We start from the raw sequence: 11,947 nt of genomic DNA on the forward strand, positions 1-11,947 counted from the left end.
AGCTGTTTTATTTGTATACTTTACATGCATAAATGCACAGATTTTAAATGTTCAGTTTAATCAGTTTTGGCCTTTGTATGTATGTGTGACTGCCACCCCAGATAACATAAACAGTATTTCCATCACCCCAGAGAGTTCCCTAGTACCTCTTTCCAGACTCTTCTTTACCCATCTTCCAAAGGTAACCACTTTCTGATTTCTATCACTGCAGATTAGTTCTACTTGTTCTAGAATTTCCTATAGATGGAATGAAAAGTGTGCATTCTCTTGTATCTGACTTCTTTTGGTCAACATAGTGCTTTTTTTGTTTGTTTGTTTGTTTTTAGATTCACCAAAGCTATTGCATTGTCAGCAGGTGTTTTTTTGTTTTTTTGTTTTTTTGAGAGAGAGAGAGAGAGAACAAGCAGGGGGAAGGGCAGAAGGAGAGGGAGAGAGAGAACCTTAAGCAGGCTCTCTGCCCAGTGTGGTGCCCAACTCGGGGCTCAATCTCATGACCCTGAGATCATGACCTGAGCTGAAATTGAGAGTCAGACACTTAGCCAACTGAGCCACCCAGGTGCCCAGGCAGTTCATTACTTTTTATTGCTGAGTAGTATTTATTGAGTGAATAGATCCCAATTTGTTTATTCATTCTATCAATGGACATTTGTATTGTTTCTAGATAATAGACACATAAATCTCTCTCTGCATTTAATATATATTATACAAATATTAAATATATTAATGTTGCATTTTAATTACTTAATGATATTTCATAATATATTAAATGTAGAGTATGAATGTATATGTTAAATTTTAATTTTGAGATAATTGTAGATTAATATGCAACTGTAAGAAATAATATAGAGATCCCATGTATCCTTTACCCAATTTCCCTCAGTGACATTTTGCAAAGCTGTAGTACAATATCACAACTAGGATATGACCTCGATGATGTCAAAATACAGAGCAAGGACTCTACTTGTTCCCCTTTTGTAGGCATGCCCATTTCTCTTGCACTCTGAAATTCTCCTTAATCCTTGGCAACCACTAATCTGTTCTCCATTTCTATTACTTTATCCTTCAAGAGTGTTGTATAAGTGAAATCACATAGTATATAACCTTTTGGGATTTTTTTTTTTCACTCAGTATCATCCTTTGGAGATTTACTCAGGTCTTCCCTTCCTTCCTTCCCTCCCACCCTCTCTCCCCTCTTCCTTCCTTCCTTTTTCTTTCTTTCTTTCTTTCATAGAATTTAGTGATTCATCAGTTGAATGTAACACCCAGTGCTCATTACATCCCATGCCCTCCTTAATGCCTGTCACCCAATTATCCCATCCCCCACTCACTGCCCCTCCAGCCACTCTGACTTTGTTTCCTAGAGTTCAGTATCTCTTATGGTTTGCCTCCCTCACTGTTTTCACCTTATTTCACTTTTCTTTTCCTTTCCCTATGTTCATCTGTTTTGTTTCTTAAATTCCATATATGAGTGAAATCATATGGTATTTGTCTTTCTCTGACTGACTTATTTTGCTTAGTATAGTACCCTTTAGTTCCACCCATGTTGCAAATGGCAAGATTTCATTCTTTTTGATGGCCAAGTTATATATCTAGATCTAGATCTAGATCTAGATATATAACTATCTCCTACATCTTCTTCATTCATCTGTTGATAGACATCTGCCATCTGGGCTCTTTCCATAGTTTGGTTGTTGTGGACATTGCTGCTATAAATATAGGGCTGCAGGTGCCCCTTTGGATCACTATGTTTGTATCCTTTGGATAAATACCTAGTAGTACAATTGTTGGGTTATAGGGTAGTTTTATTTTTATTTTTCTGAGGAAACTCCATACAGTTTTCCAGAGTGGCTGTTCCAGTTTGCATTCCTACCAACAGTGTAAGATGGTCCCCCTTTCTCCACATCCTCTCCAACATCTGTCACTTCCTGACTTGTTAATTTTAGCCATTTTGACTGTTGTGAGGTGGTATCTCATTGTGATTTTGATTTGTATTTCCCTGATGCTAAGTGATGTTGAGCACTTTCCCCATGTGTCTGCTTGCTATCTGGAAGTCTTCTTTGCACAAATGTCAGTTCATGTCTCTTGTTCATTTCTTGACTGGGTTTTGTTCTGTTCTGTTTTGTTTTGATCACCCAGGTTCTTTCAAGCATTCAGAGTTCTTTGTTTTTTTATTGCTGAGTTGTATTGCATGTTATGGATGTATCACACACTCTTTAACAATTTACCTATTCAAGGATGTCTGGGTTATTTCCGGTTTTTGACTATTATGAGTAAAGCTGCTATAAACATTTGTGTGCAGATTTTTGCATGAATATAGGTTTTCATTTCTGTGGAATAAATGCCTAGGACTGCAACTGCTGCATTATATGGTACTTGCATATTTAGTTTTTAAAGAAAGTGCTAAAAGGCTTTCCAGAGTGACCGTCCTCTATTTTATATTCTTACCAGCAACATGAGTGACCCTGTTTCTCTGCATCCTCACCAACATTTGGTATTGTCACTGTTTTTTACTTTAGCCATTCTCATAGGAGTGATATCTTATTATGGTTTTAATTAGAATTTACTTAATAGATAATGATGTTGAATATCTTTTCATGTACTTGTCGTTTGTGTACCTTTTTGGTGAAATGTCTCTTAGTGTCTTTTGCCCATGTTGTCAGTGGATTATTTACTTTCTGCTGTTTTTTTATTCTTTTGGTTTTTTAAAAAAATTTTATTGTGGTAAAACATAAAATTTATAATTTTAACCATTTTAAGTATACAATTCAGTGGCATTAATTACATTGACACTGTTGTGCAACCATCACCACTAATTGTTTCTAAAACTTTTTCATCATCCCAACAGAAACTCTGTGGTCATTAAGCAATAACTGCCCTCGTCCATCCCCCACCTCTCCCCACCACCCCTGGTAAGCTCTAATCTACTTAATGCCTCCACGAATTTGCCTACTCTGGATATTTCACACAAACGGAACCATGCACTCTTTGTTCTTTTGTGTCTGACTTTTTTCACTTAGCATTACGTATTCCTATTGTAGCCCATATCAGAACTTCATTCCTTTTTATGGATGAGTAATATTCCATTTTATGTCTATACCACATTTTTTTAATCCACTCATTTGGTGGTGGACGCTTAGCTTGATTCCACCTTGTAGCTGTTTTGGATATTGCTGTAATTAACATGGACATACAAATATCTATTCGAATCCTTGCTTTCAGTTCTTTTGGTATAGACCTAGGAGTGAAATTGCTGTGTCATATGGTAATGTTCTATTTAGTTTTTGAGGAACTGCCAAACTACCACAGCACCTCTACCATTTGTACATTTCCATTACCAGTGTATGAGGGTTCCAACTCCACATCTTTGTGAACACTCATTATTTTCACTTATTTATTCATTTGTTTATACCCTAATAGATATGAAGTGGTATCTTATTGTGGTTGCCATTTGCATTTCTGTCATGACTAAGAATGTTGAATATCTTTTCATGAACTGATTGGCTGTTTGTATATTTCCAGAGAAGTGTCTATTCAAATTCTTTGTTCATTTTTTGATAAGGTTTTTTGTCTTTTTGCTGTGGAGCTTTAGGTATTCTTTATATATTTCAGATCTTGATTCCTTATCAGATACATGATTTGCAAATATTTTCTCCTGTTGTGTAGATTGTTTTTTCACTTTCTTTATCTGTCCCTTGATGCAAAAATGTTTTCAATTTTGATAAGGTTCAAGTTACCTGTTTTTCCTTTTCTTGCTTTTGCTTTTTTTAAAAAAATATTTATTTATTTGAGAGAGAGAGAGAGAGAGCACAAGGCAGTGGTAGGGGGAAAGGCAGAGGGAGAGTGGGAAGCAGGCTCCCTGCTGAGCAAGAAGCCAAATGAGGGGCTCGATCTCAGGACCCTGAGATCATGACCTGAGCTGAAGGCAGATGCTTAACTGACTGAGTCACCCAGGAAACCCTTAAAAAATTTACTTTATGATGAAGGATAATTGGAAGGCAGGGAGGCAGGGACAAAAGGCCGCCCCCACCAACCCTAAGAGGACACTATCCTTAAAAGGATCTTACACCGCTCTGGAAGGAGCCCTCCACCTTTTCCCATATAATAGGTGACAAATCTGCTTGGATGACAGACGCTGGGAGGGTTAATCAGATTAAGACAGCCTGCCAACAAGCCCATAAATACCCCTAAACTTAGAAACTCTGGTGGAAACCCTTTTGGGTACCCTCCCTCCTTGGGAGCTTTGTACTATCTCTTTGCTGCCCACCACTGTCTGGTCTACCTCCTCATTTTTCGAACTGGTGTAACCAGGAACCACAGGCACTGACAGAAAAAATATCCTGCAACATTTTAAATTCCAGTATAGTTAACATACAGGGTTATATTAGTTTCAGGTGTACACTACAGTGAATCATCACTTTCATACTTTACAAGTGCTTGACATGCACTCTTTAATCCCCATCACCAAGTTTACCCATTCCATTCTCTTTTATGGCTGAATAATATTTCATTGTATATATATATGTCACATCTTCTTTATCTATTCATCTGTCAATGGACACTTGGGCACTTCCAAAATTTGGACATTGTCAATAATGCTGCTATGAACACTGGGGTGCACATATCCCTTTGAATTAGTGTTTTTGCATTTTATTTTAATTCCAGTATAGTTAATATACAGTGTTACATTAGTTTCAGTTGTACAGTATAGTGATTCCACAATTCCATACATCGCCCCATGCTCATCATGACAAGTACACTTCTTAATCCCCATTACCTATTTCACCCACCCCTCCATCTACTTTTGCTCTGGTGACCATCAGTTTGCTCTCTATAGTTAAGAGTCTATTTCTTGTCTTGTCTTGTCTCTCTCTCTCTTTTCCCTCTTTGCTTATTTGTTGAAGTCATATGGTGTTTCTCTTTCTTTGACTAATTTCACTTAGCATTATACTCCCTATCTCCATCCATATCATTGCAAATGGCAAGATTTTATTCTTTTTAAAGACTGAATAATATTCCATTATATATATAACATATATATATAAAATATGTGATATATATGTGTGTGTATGTAGATATATATGTATGTATGGTAATATATATGTATGTATGTATATTATATATATACATATATATATATAACTTTTTTCCCATTCATTTTATGGACATGGGCTGTTACCATAATTTGGCTGTTGCAAATAATGCTGCTATAAACATTGGGGTGCCTGTATCCCTTTATATTAATGTTTTGTATATACCCAGTAGTGTGATTACTGGATCATAGGATAGTTCTATTTTTTGGTAGTTCTATTTTTAACTATTTTTGGTAGTTTATTTTTAACTTTTGGAGGAACTTTTGGAAAACATACTGTTTTCCAGAGTGGCTGCGCCAGTTTGCATTCCCACCAACAGTGTGAAAGCGTTCTTTTTTCTCCACATCTTCACCAACATTTGTTATTTTTTGTGTTTTTGATTTTAGCCTTTCTGACAGGGGTGAGGTCATATCAGTGTACTCTTTTTTTGTTGTTTGTTTAAATAGTAACTTTTTTTTTTTAAAGAGTAACTTTTGGTGTTATCTTTTTTTTTTAATTTACTTTTAAAGTAAACTATACCTGCAACATGGGGCTCAAACTCAGATCAAGAGTCGCATACTATGCCAAATGAGCCAGCCAGATGCCCCTTTTTGTAGATTTTATTTGCATTTCCCTGATGATGAGTGATGTTGAGCATCTTTTCATGTGTCTTGGCCACCTGGATGTCTTTGGAGAATGTCTGTTAATGTCTTCTGCCCAGTTTTAAATTGAATTATTTGTTCTTTGGGTTTTGAATTTTATAAGTTCTTTATATATTTTAGACACTAATCCTTTACTCGATTTATCGTTTGCAAATATATTCTCCCATTCCATAGGTTGCCTTTTAGTTTTACTGATTTTTTTCTTTGCTGTGCAGAAGCTTTTTATTTTGATGTAATCTCAATAGTTTATTTTTGCTTTTGCTTCCCTTGCCTCAATTGACATATCTAGAAAAATATTGCTACAGCTTGTGTCAGAGAAATTACTGCCTGTGCTCTCTTCTAGGATTTTTATGGTTTCAGATCTCACGCTTAGGTCTTTAATCCATTTTGAATTTATTTACGTGGGGTAAAAGAAAATGGTCCAGTTTCATTCTTTTGCATGTTGCTGTCCTGTTGGGCTGCCAGGAAGGGCTACTAAAGATGGCGAAAAGTTCCCGCCACAGGACCTGAGCTCAGACAGGAGAACAAAGGCCCAAGCAGGAATCTGAGACCCCCGCCCCCGGCTCCTGTGGACCAATAGGATCCCGACGAGCAGGCGAGATATCCGAATAAGGGAAACTTCCAAAAGACCCCTGAGCTTCCTCCGAGACCCCTTAAAAGCCCCATCCTCTCTGCCTTGGGCGCGACTTCCGCCACTCTGCTTTCCAGAGTCGCGGAACCTCGCCCGAGGATGCCCACCTCCTCCCGGTGCAACTTTCTCGATTCCCCTTCTCCTGAGCCCTGAAACTTCGCCGGAGAGCGTTTTTAATAAATCTTGCCTTGCACCCACTTTGCCTGGTGTTGTGTTTATCTCGCCGGAAAAAACTTTACACTGTCCAGTGTTCCCCAACACCATTTGTGTCAGAGTCCTTTCCCCATTTGATATTCTTTTCCGCTTTCTAGAAGATTAACTAACCCTATAATTGTGAATTTATTTATGGGTTTTCTATTCTTTTCTGTTGGTCCATGTGTCTGCTTTTGTGCCAGTACTGTACTGTTTTGATCACTACCACTTTGTAATATAACTTGAAGTCTGGAATTAGAATACTGCCAGCTTTGCTTTTCTTTTTCAAAATTGCTTTGCTGGGCACCTGGGTGGCTCAGTGGGTTAAGCCGCTGCCTTCGGCTCAGGTCATGATCTCAGGGTCCTGGGATCGAGTCCTGCATCGGGCTCTCTGCTCAGCAGGGAGCCTGCTTCCTTCTCTCTCTCTGCCTGCCTCTCTGCCTGCTTGTGATCTCTCTCTGTCAAATAAATAAATAAAATCTTTAAAAAAAATTGCTTTGCTATTCAGGGTCTTTTGTGGTTCCATATAAATTTTAATACATTTTTGTTCCATTTCTGTGAAAATGCTGTTGGTATTTTGATAGGGATTTGATATTTGATATTGTTGGTATTTGATAGGGATTACATTAAATGAGTAGATTGCTTTGGGTAGTATAAACATTTTCACAATATGTGTTCTTCCAATCCAGGAGCATGGAATTTCTTTCCATTTCTTCTGTTGTCTTCAATTTTTTTTTCATGAGTGTTTTATAATATTCAGAGTTCATGTCTTTCACTTCTTTGGTTAGGTTTATTCCTAAGTATCTTATTATTTTGGGGTAGTTATAAATGGGATTGTTTTCCTAAGTTCTCTCTTTGCTGCTTCATTATTAATGTATAGAAATACAATAGATTTCCACACATTGACTTTGTATCCTCTGACCTTCTTGAATTCATTTATCAGTTCTAGTAATTTTTTGGTGGAATCCTTAGGGTTTTCTATATATAGTATCATGTCATCTGCAAATAGTGAAAGTTTTACTTTTTCCTTACTGATTTGGATACTTTTTTTAAAAAAAAGACTATTTATTTATTTGATGGGGAGAGAGAGAGATCACAAGTAGGAGAGAGGCAGGCAGATGGAGAGGGAGGAAGCAGGCTCCCTGCAGAGTACAGTGCCCATGCGGGCCTCAATCCCAGGACCCTGAGACCATGACCTGAGCCGAAGGCAGAGGCTTAACTCACTGAGCCACCCAGGCGCCCTGATTTGGATACTTTTATTTCTTTTTGTTGTCTGAGTGCTGAAGCTGGGACTTCCAGTACTATGTTGAATAAATGTGGTGAGAGTGGACATCTCTGTTGTGTTCCTGACCTTAGGAGAAAACTCAGTTTTTCTCAAACACTGAGGATGATGTTGGCTGTGAATTTTTCATCTATGACCTTTATTATGTTGAGGTATGTTTTCTGTAAACCTACATTGTTGAGGGCTTTTATCATGAATGGATGTCATATTTTGTCAAATGCTTTATCTGCATTCACTGACATGATCATATGGTTTTTATCTTTTCTCTTATTGATGTGCCATATCATGTTGATTGATTTGCTAATATTGAACCACACTTGCATGCCCAGAATAAATCCCACTTGATTGCTTGATTGTGGTGAGTGATTTTTTTCAACGTATTGTTGGATTCTGTTTGCCAGTGTTTTGTTGAGGATTTTTGCATCCATGTTCATCAGAGATATTGGCCTGTAGTTCTTTTTTGTGGTGTCTTTTAACTGGTTTTGGTATCAGGGTGAACCTTCATAGAATGAGTTTAGAAGTTTTTCTTCTTCTATTTTTTGGAATACTTTGAGTAGACTAGGTATTTACTCTTATTTAGATGTTTGGTAGAATTCATCTGTGAATTCTGGTTCTGGACTTTTGTTTGTTGGGAGTTTTTTGATTAACTAATTCAGTCTCCTTGCTGGTAGTCAGTCTGTTCAAATTTTCTACTTTTTTCTACTTTAGTTTTAGCAGGTTATATATTTCTAGGAATTTATCCATTTCTTCTATGTTGTCTAATTGTTGGAATCTAGTTTTTCATAATATCCTCTTACTATTGTTTATATTTCTGTGGTATTGATTGGTAATTCTCCTCTTTCTTTGGTGATTTTGTTTATTTGAACTCTCTTGGTATAGGAAATGCAGGGGTTCAGAGCTGATAGCCAAGAAAGAATTCTTGAGATATCTTTGGTGCAAAAATGTGGTTTTATTAAAGCACAGGAATAGAACACAGGGGCTAAAAGGGCTGCACAGGGGTTGTGATGGGTAACTGATGATATAGTTTCTAGCTGGGAGGGGGTTAGGGATAGCCTAAGTCTCTAAGGAATTTTGGAGGCAAGGTTTCCAGGACCTTGAGGGACTAGCTATTGTTAGGAAAAGGACCCGTATTACTATCTACTAAAACCTTTAGTGAGGAGACAGTTCAGATGTATATCAGTGGGCTCTACGCTTGGGGGATGACTGCCAATATACATCTTGGAGGGTAGAGATAAAGAAGTTTCCAAGGTGATTTTTATATGTTAAAGAAGACTTGCAGGGTCCTAGGGGTGGGTAGGATAATGATAAGCTAAGATTGCCTTTTGCCCTTGGCAAAGTGTCAACATTGAGGTAGCTTAGTTCCTAGAGGAATGTCATTCTGCCTGTTTCAAGGACTTGTCAATAGGCTGTACACACTAAGGATATTTAATTTGTTTCTTTTGCCTTTGTTTCCCACATAATTCCCCTCTGAACAGTTTTGACCCTTAAGTCTTTAAGTTTGCTGAGGCTGGAAGATCTCATCTTCATAACTTCTTCCTGCTGAATAGGGATGTAGAGATGTCCCTACCTATGGGTCAACACTGGTCAGTTGGCAGCTTTTATATAGGAGTTATGAAAGGCAGAGGCAGTTGAATCCAAGGGAGACCACATGTATGGATCTTCCCAAGAGGAAAGGATCATCTGTTGGCTTAAAGTTATGGCTGTAAAGGAGTCTTGGTACAAGGTAGAGATACATGGGAAAAAACAAGAAAACTTGATTAGAGTTACAAAGAAAAAGAAGCCCAAATAAGAGTCCTTTGATAGTTGACAAATATCCTCCTCCAGTCCATCATTAAAGGAAAGAGAACGGTCTTTTAAAGTTCTGATTTGAGTATTCATCTCAGTTAGAAACCCAGAAATATTTTTGTGGTAATCTGGAACATATATACAGCATCCTGTTTTTATGATAGCACAAGTTCCACCTTGTGCAGAAGTTAAAACATCTAATGACATTTTATCTTGTAAAACTGCTTTATGCATTGGTATTACTTCAGTGTTTAGCAGGGAAACACTATTTGGAGGGTTATTTGGGGCTTTGACTGTACTTATTAAGAGCTTCCAGGTGCCAAACAATATTTTCCAGTCCCAAAGAGGGAACAGAGATGGATGCTAGATGTTCATAACAATGAAACACAGACTGCGTCCTCCATTGTTTTAAATTTGGAAGGTTGGCTGGGTTTATAATGGTTTTAATAACACATCTGTGTATCCAGGCAAAACCTAGAGTACAGTGGTCTATCCAGCCTAGGGGAAGCCATGACTACAAGTTAGAGCTGCATAGCCATTGGGTCCCATTAGGAGTCGGTCATCTACTTTTGGGCCTCCTTGAACTGCAGTCAGGATATCAAGGGCCGTTCAGTTTTGGAGAGCCACCTTTCAAATTTGTGGGTGACTATGACTTGGGTCTGGTTAAAGATAGCTATTGTATGCTTGGCTAGAGCCTGTATTTGCAATTTTCAATCAATAGAGGTAGTTCCCAGGATAAATGTGATTAAGGAATGAAACCATCAAGAAGCCCTCCTTGTTCGAAGTCTAGCCTCAACAATATCCTTGTTATGAAGAATCACTGGCAAGTGGGAGAAGACTTGTCTCAGGAGATAAGGGCATCCCCAAATGCATCATCTAATCCAATCATAGGGAACATGGGGACATCCATTATCTCCATAAGTCCTTAGTTACTCCATGGAGAGGGGTATGCTCTGGGTTTTCAGGAACTATTTTGTTATCCTAGCCAGACAGAAATGGTTAAGGTGATAGCTGAGCTATACAATTGTTGGGAAATCACTCGTATTTTCCAGTTGTTCAAATAATCATATTCCCATGGGGCCCTATTATCCCCACAGAATAACAGAGTACAAAGATTGTGAGGGATTGTGGCAATTTCTATGAAGTCTACATTAAGTTGTCTCCCTTAGGCAAACAACTTTCAAAGACAATCAGAAATAGAATTTAACATCTGGATAGGTGTGTTAATGAAATGTAATTTTTCTCTCTAAAATCACCCTTATTTCCAAAGATAGCAAGATTATGGCTAATTCATTTGCAAAACAAGTCCAAGTTTAACAAACTTGGCCTAATTATTTACATACACTCAGGGAGAATAGTGATTGATTATATAGATCTTTTAAAATCTGTTTTGCTGGAACTTTTATAAAGAATCTAGATTGAACTTTTAGTAGCCTCTCAAGGCCAGAAGCCAAGCCAAGTATGTGCCATCAGACATGCCTGCAAAACCTGTAGATGTGGGTGGATTCCTCCTCATGAGGTCCCCAAAGTATCCTGGGGTTCCTACACCTGTTAGGAAATTACAATCTTGACTCACCTAGTAAGGCTGCTGGGAACTCTCTAAGCAAGGTATCAGGCCAACATTTTTAAGGGGCTTTAGGCTCCATGTTTCATAAAGTCAACCTTAATTCTTTAAAGCTGGTAATATCCAAATCTATGTATGTCTCTCTCAAATAGGGGATTCCAGTCAAAGCCTTGGTAAAATAACCCATGTTTCCAATGGTGTCCTCTTATAAGGGGAACAAATGTTTATTGAACTTATGCAAATGACTGATTGCCATGGAAGAAAGATACTTACTGAGATCTTTTGAATGTCAGAAGGTTCAAGTTAGAGAGAAGAGTTAAATGCTTCAATTTGGTCACAAATGAATACTTTATCACATTTCTATAAGTCATAGATATCTTAAGAGAAAGTTTCCTTAATCTGAAAAAAACATTAGAGAGCCAGCAATGTTTCAAACAAGAGTCACAGAACTATCATCCTCTTTTTAAATACATTTAGTCCCATGTTACTAATTCTTGTTCAGTTTGAATGCAGCTTTTTAGTTCTGGAAATTCTACCCATTTTAGTTTTGATTGTAAAGATATCAAATACCTATATTTGTCAAAAGCCCTTTTTATGAATCTCCTTGAAGATGAAACTCTTGTCAGACCGTCAGAACAATTACTATAAATGACAAAAACCCTGAAATGGACATTGTTAGTGATCTGAGAGGTCATTATGATGCAATTGACAAGGAAATTCAGTTATTTCTGACACATAACACTTCAATAAATAAAACATCAT

The sequence above is a fragment of the Neovison vison genome, chromosome 1 (genome assembly GCF_020171115.1).
Source record: "Neovison vison isolate M4711 chromosome 1, ASM_NN_V1, whole genome shotgun sequence".
In the NCBI taxonomy this organism is placed as follows: Eukaryota; Metazoa; Chordata; class Mammalia; order Carnivora; family Mustelidae; genus Neogale; species Neogale vison.